This window comes from Anopheles gambiae, chromosome 2, assembly GCF_943734735.2.
Source record: "Anopheles gambiae chromosome 2, idAnoGambNW_F1_1, whole genome shotgun sequence".
NCBI lineage: Eukaryota > Metazoa > Arthropoda > Insecta > Diptera > Culicidae > Anopheles > Anopheles gambiae.
The window spans coordinates 79,875,595-79,890,072 of NC_064601.1; positions in this window are offsets into that span (position 1 = coordinate 79,875,595).

The window sequence follows — 14,478 nt, forward strand, 5'->3', positions numbered from 1 at the left end:
GCTATTTTGAAGTAGAAATGGCTAGATATTGTTGTTGTTTTTATTAGAATTAAATATCGCAGCAGCACCATTAGGAATAGTGGTTTTTATGTTGCCAACCATCAACGTTCGGTGCATCCGGGTTTTTTCGCCTTATCCGTACTAGCTTTGCAATTCGCGTTAACAACACGGAAAGGTGGAAAAGAAGTAAGGGAAGATAAGATGATAAGAGAAGCCAGAAACAAAAAGGGAGGAAACAGGCAAGTTTATAAACCATGTGTATGGTCGAGAGATATTTATTACTCCACAAGAACAGGCTGATAAAATGTTGGCAAAGTTGCCGGATAAATCGTGCGGGAGAGAGAAAGAGAGAGAGAGAGTGCGGGAACGAGGAATGTGTAGGAAGCACACAAAAACACAACAAACATCCAAAGTAAAACAAGAGACAGGTTGAGAACAACCCCAAGGAGGACACAGCGAAAGCGGTGCTACATTAGAAAATACGAGCTACTTGCCTTGGAGCGACATCGCAAAACATCGGCAGCAAGTTCAAGCTCGAGCGGTTAACGTTTCGGTGGTAACAAATGCCTGGCAGGGAACGCTGCACCATGTGTACGTGTGTGCGAGTGTTTTTTTATGCTCCTTGCTCCATCATTGTACACGACGACCAAAAATAAAAAAAGTCGCAATGGCGAGCTTTTTGCCCAACGAACGATCGGTGGAGTGAGGCTGTCTAGCAACAGGCGATTGAAATCTGTTGCTTCGCACCGTGTTGCCATCGTGTAGTGTGGCCACTATACTGCTCGGTGCCGGTTCAAGCAACACGGTTCACCGTTGCATTGGTGTGCGTATCAAACCGGACGGGGGCTTCCTCGCTTCCGATGGTTTGCGGTACGATCTGTATGAGTTTCACCCATACGCACAAAAAAAGCTCACCAGCGCACCGGAAGTGCCCATTTGCTACCGCGTGCCCAGTCCACCGTGGTAAACATCGCCCACTATCCAATGCATCGCAATCGGGAGCAACACATTGCTAGCAAAACAACAACAAAAAAAAAACCTCCAAGCACGACGAAACAAAATCCCTGCACTCCGAAATGGGAAACCTGTTGAAAGCTTTCGTTGCTGTTTGCTATGCTACAGCACTAACAAAAAAAAAAAGCCCAACCCCAACTTCCACCCGCTTGAATGATATTCAACAAGCTTTGCTGTCCCGCTTCGATAGCTGGTGGGCCATTCGAAACCGGCCCCGAGCAACAGGCTTCGCTATCTCACTCGTTTGCCTTACGGGTGGAGTGTGGAGTTGGGGCACTAATTGAAGCAGGCGGAAAGGACTTCGTTCGGGAAAAGCGTTCGTTTTCGGGTTGCACTCGGCGGCAGGGGAAAATCGCGCAGCGCTGTTGCCGAAAAGGTTTTCGGCTTCTCGGAAACCCGAAGCGAAGACTCGGAAAAGTGTGCGTTTGTGCACGTTCGGTTGTGTGTTTGTGTGAAACGAAGGCTTCCAGCAACCCATGGGCACCGGGTCAGACACGGGTACGAAGGGGAGAATGTGGGGATGTTGTTTGCGTAGTACAAGTTCCTTCGTGAGTTTCCATAGCGTCCCTCTTGCCCTTCCTCAAGCCTCATTTACGTACACTGCATACGTGTACGAACACACGAACACACACACAAACAAATAGAGCTCGGGCAGGAATAAAATACCGGGAATAAAATAACACAACACCAATATGGACGGGCGTGCGAGTGAGCAAGCGAGTGTAAGGTGAAATTGATACATTATCAAAATGAAAATGAGAAAATAACACTCACCCAGTTGTTCCCGAGCGAATTCATTCCTTTTCCTCCACCTCGTACTTCAGGCAAAAATCCTTCCAAGTGCTTGCACCCTCCAGCGAAAGATGGACGGGGTCGCTCCCATCAGCAAGTAGCAGCTCCCCTGTCCATCCGGTTTCGGCCATCTAAGCTGCTTGCTGGTTAGCTCAATGCAGGCGTGTATTACCTAACCTTTAACCCATCTGGCGAGTCGGCCCATGTTCGATCGCCTCTACCCCAGCCTGGAGGATCCATTCCCCAGTGTCATAGCGCTCCGTGCCAGCTGTTTACGCTGGTACAACCTCCACCTACAACCATAGTGCCAAAGGTATGCTTGGTTCGGCCAACCGCTCGGTGTAAAAGTTCATTAGAAAACTTAAAGCTTCGATCCCGCTTTGTATATAGGCATCGGTCCTTCACGCGTTTGCTGTCCCTGCCAGCGGGGCCGCCCGAGTGATGAATGAAAATGACTCTTACGCTGGCCGATCGGTGTTGAAAATTGTGTTCGTGCTGAGAATAAAAAGGGTGTCACCATGACAACAGCGCCGTTCGATGACGATGATGGTGATGATGATGATGATGGTGATGTAAACTACGTCTACTGAGTGGCATGTGGCTGATGTCCTGTGGGAGGCATTTACCGATGGTTTCTGTTGCATCAGTTCTTCCATATGGTTGCGAAAACGAGTTTGTGCATCGGCAGTTTCCAGCTTTTCCTGCAGTGGAGTGTACGTAGTTTAGTTTTCTTAGAAGGTTGCTTCTTTCAAAACACACACGCACACACACATCAACACTCACCCATACCTTACCATTCGGTATCGATGAAAAGAGAGACTTTGCCAAGAATTTATGATAAACTGATTTGATTTTTGTCTTCGCTTGCCTCGCCCTATTTTTGTCCTTTCATCTTTCTCTAGCCTCGCTTGTTCTCTCACTCTCTCGCATTTGATCCAGCAACGCGCCTACCAAGCATGATGGTGGTGACCAAGCATGGAAGGGGGGAGGTTTTAAATTTTCCGTGATCAATATCGGTTTTCGTTGAAACAACGCCGGCAGCAGAATGTAAGGAACAGCCCCCGTCCGGCCGTAACGTGTACACAGGGCAGAAAGAAGTTTGCCGGTTTTCATTTCGCTCTCGCACCCTCGGCCGAGCAACATGATGCTGGCCTACGCCTGCCTCGAATCGTTCGCTGTACGCAACGTCTTGCGTATGCCTTCTTTCCCCGAAGACAAACCGGCCTACCACGCGCTGAACCAGTTGCGTACGGACTGCGTGCTCCCACCCAACCTTCAGCGGAGGTTGCGTTTCGGGGGGAATGAAAGGGAAGGGAGGCGCCGAGATAGAATCGGTTTTATCTGGGTTAAGGACCCTTGAGCGATCAGGGTCGAGCAGATATCCCTTTTGCATCGTTCCCACAATTCATTCGCTCATCGCTTCGGTTTACGGAGAGCCACTGTGGGTGGAAGGATGCTGGAAGGATTGGATTGGCACGAGCGCAGGGCAAGAGTTAAAGTTATACTTTCTGCCTGGCTTCACCGTCCTCCTCCCCACCATCTCTCGTACGCAGAGATACGCCAACGTGCTGGCGTAAGAGTGGAAAAGTCGCAGTGTGAAGTGTGAACCAGTGTTTATGGTGTTGGAAATGAGTTTTAATGGCACTTTATTCGGTTAGGGTGGAGTAGCGCCGTCATAATGGAACCTGCGGCCTCCGTCGTCTGTCCAAGCGCCCGGGCGAGACTACAATGGGTGGTGGCTGAAGATGAAGAATGCCCACAATTATCCCCTACCGCCTGGACGAAATTTTTGCCCAAAATCAAATCGCAGGCTCAGCTGAATGACGTGCCACAGAAGTGATTAAAAACACTCGCAGAAGAATATTTTAAGTCGCTCAAAATGTTGGCCAACGAAAGCACGAGGGAGCACCGGAAGGGGAATCGAACGTGCGGCTTTCGGAACTTTACTTCAACGGGAATGTTTATTACAAACATTGTTCAATAGGCTGATTGTTCTGGCGAATTTCTTTTGAAAGAAAGGTGACTTTATTGCAGTAATCTAGTGGTGGGGACAAACGGAAAAGGTTCTGGAGCTTGTGAATTTGGAGCTATTGGATACTTCATAGGATTACATTTTCTTATTTTATTTTCAGATACTAGGATATATCAAGTCGATTTTTTCCCCTTATTCTAATTCACATCCTTCTAAGCAACATCAAACACATTCCATCCATCGCGGAGAATTACGCAGCTCGTTACGCTGCTGTAATCGTCACTCGGGCCGCAGAGAGCATCGGGCACAAATACTTTAGCTGCACAAATGTTTTAGCACGTGCCTGTCACAAGGCTCGGCGAACGTTCAACTTTCCGTCAAAAGATGTCCTGGAATTCATCTAATTTAGTACGCACCGCACCCACCGTGCGCAGTAACTAGCAGATCTGATTCGTGTTGGAGCGGTTGGTGCTGCTGCTGCTGGGTGCTCGGGGAATGATAGCATCCAAAACCCTTCCTAATCTTGGCGCACCGGTTTGAAAGGCACCCGGTTAGCTTTGCAAGCTTCTGTACCCGATATAATTACACACAAATACACATGTACACAAATTTTGCTGCCACCCCGCAGCGTCTTGCCGGGCAATGAATGATTGATGTCTAATTAATCTAGCATTTCAAGACTAGCGGCAGTCGTAATGAATCGGAATGCAGCCATCCATTTCGAATCCCTTTTTGGGGCTTCTAGGGTATATGGGGGGGGGGGGGGGGGATATAATTTTCGTAGGGGTCAGAAAACCGAAACCCAGGTACCTTAGTGGATATCGTGTATTTGAAAACCTTTATTGCTCGCGGGGATGTCTTGCTGGGGTTTTTTATACGTTGCTGCTAGCCGAGCAGTGCTTATTATTAAATATTTATGACGAGCTGCTTTTTAAATTGGTTAAAGCTTGCACTGCTATCAATGTCACTTGTTTCTCAGCGATAAGGGTAGCCAAATATTTTTGAGTATGCTGCTAAAGAAAGGTAAGGAATTTCACAAAAAAAAAAACGATTACAAGATGAGTTATTTGCTGTTGCTCTCGTTTTCAACACTTCAAGCTGGAAAAATATGTCATGTGGCAATTATGCCAGTATTTTTATGCATTAGAAGCATTGATGTTCGTTGGATTATGATAGCAAATAACATTCAGCCACTAAAATAAATACATGTTTTTAATTAATATGTAGAGTAGCTAATTGCATAAAGTTAATTCTCAAAATATACACAATTTAATATGCATAAGGTATAAATTATAAAACACAGATAATAAAGTCGTATTTAATTAATTCGAAGAATCTTAATAGCTTCTCATATTCATTTGCCGGGTTAGTTACTTCTTATATTATAATTTGACCGAAATCATAATAAAATACATACTTTCTTGAATATTTGTTCATTTTTGGCTGCATCATTTTATTGTTTAGGAAATCAAAACTGTATTCATCATGGGTTCAATATCTCACAAACATAAGTAAAGTATCCCACTCAAAAGAATCTGTGCAACTTCCTATATGCGAATCATTTTATACTCGAAGCACTCTATTACAAGCTTTGTTATTACCATCTTTTTTCACCGGTGGAACAGATGTGGTGGGAGTCGTAAGTTAATCTGACTATCGACGAGGTAGTTAAAAATTAGTTAAATAAGATTATCCAGAAAAACAAAACTCTGACTCCAAGAAACAAGATCACCCAAATAGTGCTCTCGAGTCACAATAAAAAGAATGGTATTACCAACAAAATCGATCGAAAGGGAATAATTTACTTTGTTGCTATTCATTTCCATTCGGCCCGCCTAACCGTACAGATCTGAGAAGTACGCTTTCAACCGAAGCAGAATTCGGTACAGTTCGCAAAAGCATAGTTCGATATCGTGCCTTCCCAGGAAAAACTGCGAGCAATCGGTGGTGTGGAGTGGTGTGTGCATGATGCTATGAAAATATTTCCCATTTTATGCATGCATGTCTGGCCCTGTATGGCCCCATACACTGCACTTCTTTGTGCAGGGCTGTTTTTTGCATCTTTTTTGCCATTTTCCCTACATCCAGGTAGTCAGGGAGAACGTCTTCTTCTAATATGCAGATCTGCTCCCGTACCTCTGCTGTGCTTGGCAGTGGCTTCAATGTTCGAACGGATGCTTTTGCCATGCCTGCAGGGTTACAGTGCTTGGTTAGATCGTAGTGTCGTTTTTTTCCCTCTACTTGCACTCTCCATCTTACGAGAGGCACGCAATTCTTACGCTTGATAGCTCCATAAGGCGGTTCCATAGACTCCCGCCTAAGATGTAACAACGAAACGATAAGGAAAACGATGGACAGCGCAGAGTGAGGAGGAAGCCAAGCATAGAGAGAGAGAGATAGTCTTCCTTTTAAATCTTGTTTCCAATCAGCCATCGAAATCCGTGCACGGACGGTTGCTGTTGCAAAACCATCGATAATCGAAACAGCTTGGCAAGAAGGGAGGCATCACCGAGAGTGCACCTATGATGTCTTTAATTTTCCGAACTGATTATGCGATCTTCAACGCAAGTTTCTTCCACCCGTGCAGTGGAGTGAAAGTTTTGTGCAAATATTGGTTGCCGAGTTTCACCGAGCATAGCAAAAGTAGGGGATAGCACAAGGGGGTTGAGAGTAGTGCGGCAAGAATTTACAACAAGGCCTGTCCCGTGGGAACGGAGGTGCAGAGCGATTGCCTTACACCGGACTGCTAATGACGTCTGGGAGCAGCGTCTGCACAGTGGAATCGATTTACTTCAATCGTTTGCCGTACTTGAAGGCTTAAATGGGGGGGTTAGATTATTGCGACAGCATCCGACGAAAGAGAAAAGGAATAAAAGGTGAAAGGAGACTCATCTGTATGATGAAACTCTTCCAAGTGCAGCCAGTGTCTTTTTAGTGCACGAGTAATATGAGCTTGAATTGACAGCTGTGTAAGAACGCATCGACCGAGAAGGGATATATATGTGATTTCTGATCCCGACAGAATGCGGCTGTGTGCAGTTTCGTCTAGAAAATACATGCTGCTGAAGGATCATGTTAATTCAATTAGCTTTAAATTAACAGCTGGAAACTGGATGCCTCTTGAAAGTGAAAAATAAATTGCGAAATGGCTTGATTTGAAACCATTCTTTTCCTGAGCCTTTGTTGACATATGCTTATCGTATTTACCACCAAGGCGTATGGGGGAATGGGGATTGTGAATAGCTTTGGAGTTTATTTAAAGAACCCACTTCCTCGCTGAAATTCACAGAACAAAGTTTAAGAGAAAGATTCGTTCGAACAATTCATTCTTGCGCACAATTCTTCTGCACCTGAAACGCTTAATCATCGCCAATACACGCACGCTAATGGATTAGGCATGGCAATGTTTTAGAAGCCGGGGAAAATGGAAGCCATTTACTGCTAGAACTTTTCCCAATGCAATAACTGTGGAAAAGGTTTTTATATGTGTATATATGTGTGTGTTTTTTTTGACTGCTACTGTCATGTTTCCATGATGGTGAGGATGAATGATGGAAGGAAGACGAGGCTCAACATTTCATTCCGTTGACGAATTTGCTAAACATTAACCTTTTCATCCATGTTTCCCGGAGCTTCGCTACTTTCCAACATCGTGCGGCTTGCGTAATCGTTCGGGACACATTGAGAAAACTTCAAACGCTACCGCAAACCGTTTCCATTCCGTGCGGAGTTTCCCTTTTCCGTTCCCATTGGAGCACTTGAAGATTTTCTAATCATTCTAAAACGTTTACCAAACGTCGCGAAACGCTCCCCCTTGCTGCAGTGCCATTTTCCGTTTGGGAAACATTACGTTTGAGAAGTTGGAGGAGTTATTTTACTTATCCTTTTCTCACAAGTAAAATATTGTACTGTTCTTTTACGCTCTAAAGATGTTGGACAGCACAAATCGAGGGTAGAAAGGACCGATCTGATTCGAGAGGACTATCTTTTTTTGAGCACCAAAGCAAAAAGGTTCATCTTTTGAATCTAGCCGTTCATTCTAATGGTTGGCCGTGCGTTTTTGTCTTCGTTGGCGCATATCGCTTGATGGAAAGGATCAACAGGCAGCATGCATTCGCATTCCATTGGAACGACAGTAATTGAACTCCACTCCACTCACATCGAAACGTTCGAGCCGGTTCGGTCAAGTGTGAACCGCACGGAAAGCCACAAAAATTTAGATACCACGAACCGATGTGTGGGCTGCCTGAGGTCCATCGTTTCATTGAAGCAGGTCGGCAAATCGGTAGAGGTGGAAAATTCATACGTTTGCATCGTGCGGTAAGTGTTGCGGTTTGACGGTCATGGTGTGGTTGGATGAAGCGGAAAGCGATTTCCATATGTTGCTATTTTTTTGGTATACTGAACATTTTGATGCTTTACTACTTGTATGCATAGCAGAGCATGTAGTAGGATTTTAAAAATCTTTTGAAGGCATATGTGTGTGTGGGAACATTTGAAAATTGTTCCAAGTATGTAAGAATTTGGTAACCTTTTGTTGTCATAATAATTTGTAACTTTGCATGAAATTATCTGTTTTTATCCATGAGCTCTCTACCCAACGAATATGACGAGAAAATATTTTAAATAAAATAAACGCCAAAAACGTGTTTTTTTTTATTTTTTTTTTATTCAGAAAGAACGGCTTCGGCCGTATTGCTACCAAAAACGTGTTATTCACACCCAATTGCTACAAAAAAAAAAAAAACTGTGAAAGATTTAAATGACGTTGAAGGTTCATCTAAACGTCTGGGGTTTCTTCAGCATTCTATTCCGCTGGTTTCGATAGCTCACCCTACACCTATTCACATAAAATCCCTTTACTTTATGTTACCTTCGCCCGCACCGAAAGCCCTACGCTATTGTCTCGTGCTTTCTGTTCGCAGTGTCGTGCGGAGGGTGAGTAAGCGAACATCAGAAAGGGAGTATAAAGTATGCTCATTCGTAACATAAAAATCCCAAATAACCCACCTCAGCAAAGGAGCGGGTAGGCAAAGCAACCCTCTGTTTACGGAAGGGGGTATGTTGGATGCTTTTACTCTGGCGGAAGTGAAACTCAATGAAAAAGCTCCACCAAAGCGTTCGTGGCCGTACTGTCTGAAATCGTAAAACCGGAAGCGGTAGTGATTGGCCAGCTTCCCGTGTCGGTGATGCGAAAAGAGGTGAAGGGTGCTAGGAGGGTGGGAAAACTGAGTATACTGGCTTCTACTTCCGTAGTAAAGGTTTTTATATTATTTTGTCATATTTAACTGCTGCTTTATCATATTAAACTGCTGCAAAAAATCGACTTTGAGTTTAAAGGTTTATTTCAATTCTGCAAAGCAGTTTCAACGACTTTAGTTTAGTGTTTCACATATTACAAAAGGAAAATCACTAGAACAGGGTAACAAAACATCACACATCGAGCAACATTAAAATACCACTCCCAGAAACGTCCCCACACAGCTACCATCTGGAAGCGGTTGGGACAAAAAGCCGTTGCCTTAAATCAAGCCCATCTTTTATATTTTGCAATCGATCGGAGAGCTTTACTTTATGGCGTTTTTTATTCGCTGTCTTACCGTCGTCGCTGCCCGCCAACCAACCCGGGATTGACCAACCCCGGCTCTCGCTCTCTCACGAACATTGCCAAGCGCCAACACCTCCATTGATCTGTAGGATCTGTCGGATAGGATGCTGTGCTGTGTTTTACGCGCGGGTTTAAAGTTTCGCGACCGTGGATTTGCTTTTACGTGCACCGGCGGTTCCATACGGTGATGAAGTTCGACCTCCAGCATGTGGATTTGAGGTGCACCAGGGGGGTTTTTCGGAGTGTGAAGTAGAAGGAGCAGAAAAAATGCCTTCTTGCACACCCGCCCAGTTCGCTGAAGCGCTGCAAGACGGTGAAAGCATGTGATTAAGTCAGTATTGTGCGTGTGCACATGTATTGATGTGCACAACAACACCAGCACCGTGTGGGAGCAGCACCGGGAGGGAGCATATCGTTGATTGGGGAACAGAGGGGGAACAGTAAGCGACGTTGGAGAAAATTTTCCCAACTGGCCCAATACCAGCACACTGCCGGAGATAGTGTATTTGTAGCCAAGGGAAACGTGCTGTGCCTGTGTGAAACTGCTGGACACGATGCGGGTGTGACATCGTCGAGTTTGAAATCGTTGACGATGCGATGGAGCGACGCAGACGTAAAACGGGGGCGTGAGGGAGGAGAATGAAACTCCCGTCCCTGGTGGCGCTTCCCCACCAATGACCCCGCGGCGGGGAGGCAGTGTAAGGTAGAAGGTGGTGGCTGCATGCGAAGGCACCGGGCAGGGCAAAAAGGGCACGACACGTGTCGTGCGCAAACGCGCATCGCATCGTAAAGGCAATACAAGAAAAAAAATCGACACCGACAGGCACACCAAACTGTTGCTGCTTATCAACAGGCGGTTGATATAAGGGTGCGTACACGAACCGTACGGGCTTCGGCTGGCGTTCGTCAGCCGCTGGTTCGGGTCGTCGGCAACACACCAATACATGGACGCATTTGCTAGCGGAAAGCAGCACAGCCCGATGGAATCGATGTCACTTTTCTCCTCTCCTTTACCCTCATGCCACTTACCCCCCTCGTACCTAGGTGAGGGTGGATTTTCCATCTGCCTCTTCCTCACTTCCTCCTAAAGCACCCGACCACCGGAGGGGAAGTTTTTAGCGAGATTCGTCATACGCACGGGCGAAAATTTCCATTCCCACAACTTCTGGTCGCCCGCATCTTCGGCACTACAGCTCGGGACTCCGGGCGGCCGGGCGGATGCGATATAGTGCCACCCGATGTGCGTGCCATGAGTGGGTGTGTTTTTGTAGGTGTGTATGTGCGCGCTCCGTCGCCGTCTTTAGAACTGTCGCGGGGCTGGGAAGGACCGTGTTGGGGAACTTTTTTTAGAACCTTACTCCGGGCGCTAGACCATCGTGTCAGTCGTCAGTTGGTAGCGGCCGCAGCAACAACATCCTGCCAGTGTTTCAGCCAGCCTGTGCCCGAAAAGTGCCGTTCGCCGCTGGGCGAGCCCGATTTTGGCCGCTTTAGTTACGTCCCTTCATCCTCCGCGAATTTCGTTCAGTTTTTTTTGTGTGTAATTTTGTAGAAAGTGTAGCAGGATTATGTTGAGTTGTTTAAGTTATTGTTGGCTCTTTTGTTAAGTGTTTCTCAAATACAATGGGACAAAAAACCCACACCGATGGCACACTGTTGCGTTCGTTAAGCTTAATTGGTTGTAGCATTTTACTGTACTTCAAGAGAAACAAAAGACCTTATGTGCAAAAGAAAGGTGTGCAAACGTTGTTGGTTCGTTGGTGATAACTTATGAGAAACTTATACAAGAGGTTGGTAAACATCCAGAGTAGAAGTTGACAATGCGTAGTAAATCAGTAATTGTTTAGTAGTTAAAGGTTTTCGTTTCAGTTAACCTTGGTGAAAATAACGATAGCAAAGAGATAATTCTTTGCGAGATGGAAAAGAGCCACATAAAATACAAATTCGCGAAATATTTAATTAAAATTGCATAGTGAGGTTAACTCTTGCCAGCAAATATTATTTGAATATTAACAGAAAAGTCTTCCATTTACGGTCGCATAAAGCATACGAAAAAAATACCCATAAAAAAGTATCCACCGAACCGTGACAAGGTAGCGAGCAAGATAAGAAACAAGACTGCGGGCAAGATGAAATTCAAATAATATTGTTTTACCTTCAACCAAACATGGCTGCGATCATTCTCCGTTCGATTTGGCTGCGGAATATGAAAACATTGATGAGCGCAGGGAGCGAATATATTGGGGAAAGTAAAAATCATAACAAAAGTAACAGCTAGCACACAAAAAAGTTAAAAACATGGAAGAATCGAAACAAAAACCAGGTTGCAAAACGGATCTACCAAACCGACCGGGGCCGTACCCACGGACCATCTGGTTGTGGTTTTGTTGACTTAAGTCTTCTGCTATCGGGCAGGGCTGGTTGGTGTTTTCTGCGCCGCATCCTTTCATGCAGCCAGCCGTGTTCTATTGCGCTTGTTCGCTTGCGTGCAGCATCCAGCAAAGGCTGTATTTGTCTTTTGATTTTTCAAACAGCGGAAGGATGCATGGGGCAGGTTGGCGAAAGGTTTACTTTGCTAGAGCAACAAGATTGTTTGGGGATGTTTTTTTTTGGTGTGGTGCAATATTCGCATTAAATTTAGTCTTGTTTCGTACAAGTGTAGCTGCTGGCCGTTCTAGCCGATTGGAACCATCCTCAGATGGACTTGAGACTCGAGCGCCTTTGTTTTAAAGATAAACTGTTAAATGAGTTTTCAAATTTTTTTGTCAGTAAAGAAAGAGGGAGGCGACTTTCTGCTTTTGTATTTGTGCAGTAATCGTGTTTTATCCTATGATACTTGTATCTCTTTACTCGCCATTTCCAGTAGGAAACCATTCTATTGAACTTTATCTACAACACTTAGTTGATGAGTTTTTTCATCTCTCCTTTCATCATCCTCAACACAGTTTTATTTAGTGTCACCTTCCTGCTTTCGATGGCTTCGAAGTCTTGGTTCCCAATCTCGTAGTAATTAAATTAAACTCGCTCCTAAAACTCTTATAGAGAAAACGATAAAACAAGGTGTCGTGTAAAACTGTGGTCCCGTCTCACAGCAGCACGATTTCAGCGTTCACCCTCTCTCCAAAAACTCGCACCACCCAGACACTCAACTCCATTTTTCCACCAACCAACGGGGTCGATTCTTCTTAAGCTGATGGTTGGAAGATTGACAATATTTTTCCAATTAAAACTCTAACCATCCTTACAAGCATCCTTTGCAGCCGAGTGGTAGTCGGTGGTGGGTGCCATAATGGTGTGGTAGTGGACAATTTGAAGGCACCCCACAACACACACTCATTGGCATTGGAGAAGGTTGTAGTGAATTATTTTCGAGATTTTTCCTGTGTGCGCTTACGGAGATTTTCTTGGCCCGGGTGTCGAGAGACGTTGTGCATTGGATGTGCTTCATTTTTTTGTGTGTTTCCTGTTTCAACACAGATACACACAGCCACAACAGGTCCAACAGGTTCTGTCAAGTGCATCGTGTTCGTTCGGACGCCGGCCAACAAGCGCCACACCACGCCAGTCGCATCGGTTGAGCGCAAATTTAAGATCCTGAAGCGAAAGCAAATACTGCCCGACCGAGAGCATTGAAATTGGAAGCCAAAAAATATGGCAAAAAAATCTAGAGAAACAGCGCACGAAAGAAGGCGGATAGAAAAGCAGCAAAAAGTGTTTGCAAAAAAACTCATAGAACACGAACCGAAAGTACAAACGAGTGCCATCTACAGACTTTTCTCCTGCAGTGGCTTCTTGGCCGGCTGGGTAAAAGTTTGTTTAATGTTTAATGTTGTTTTGTTTTGGCGTTCGGTGCTTTTTTTTGCTCCCTCTCTATCACGGGGCACCTTCCATCATTATACTTCGATCAGTGGAACGAACTTTCGCTCATTGCAGGGAAGCGTTGAAGTGCAAACACTAGAGAGTAAAGCGGGAAAATAAAATTGAAAAAAAGGTGCTTCCATCGACAGTGGAGCTAACAAAACAAAAAACCCTGTACATTATTGGAAAATTTTGTCCAACCTGGTGGTACTAGTTTATTTTCTTCTCTTCAATCGATGGTGCTTTTTACTCGCCATTCGGCTTTGTTTGATTTTATGCCACGGTTGGCACCTTCGCTTTTGCACACGGGTTACGTTTTAGCTTATATGCTTTTCAGTTTTTTTTCCTCCATACACTGGGCTAGACCAAATGTCAATAAATCGAGACCAGAACGTACGACGGCTAAGAAGGGTACGTATAAAAAAGACGAACATTAGAGCAGGCGAGAGTAGAGTAGTCGGGCAAAAATCATTACCGTCTCGCCGAATAAAGTTAAATTGAGTTAATAAACTATGAACAGTTCGAGCAGGGAACGGTGTGTCCGCGTCGTGTGCGCGTCGTCAACAGTGTGTCTGAAATCAGGTGTAAATCGGGAGGCAGGAACTCGGCACGGCACTAAGGCGGTGGTCTGGGAAGCAGCGAAATTTTCCAAAAAATGTCCAACAATCTATCAAGTCTTGTTCTGTTTGATCCGATTTGAGCCAGTGTCCGCGGTGTTATGGCCCATCTACCCATGCCCGGAAGTGACAGTGACAGTGTGGGCTCGGTAAATTGACTAAAAGTGACTCACACAAGCGAAGGCAGAACTTTAACGTGCGGTGTGGTAGGGCAGCATCCATAACGGTCAGCTTTACTGGCAGAAAAGTGCCATCGTCCGGGCCAGCTACATACGGTGAGTGAAGTTGCGCTCATTAGTGAGCTTAAATTTCTACACGCTTTTTTAGCATGATTCCTACTCCCGTATTCGACCGTTTTCATCGTATAATTACTTTATTATAATATTAAAATTTGTTCACTTCTGCTCTCGGTCGTCCCGTCTCGATGGTAGCGCGTTGCTGCTTTCTCAAGGGATTGTCGGCAGTAGGATTCGTTCCGTTTTTGCTCCTTGTTTGTTCCGTGTAGTTTGTACATTTTTGTCAGCTGTCGGATGTGTGTGTATATGTGTGCGTGAGAAACTCTTGTAGGGTGGTCTGGACTACCAGCGTGCAAAGACCGGATATCTGTTGCATTCGCGAGT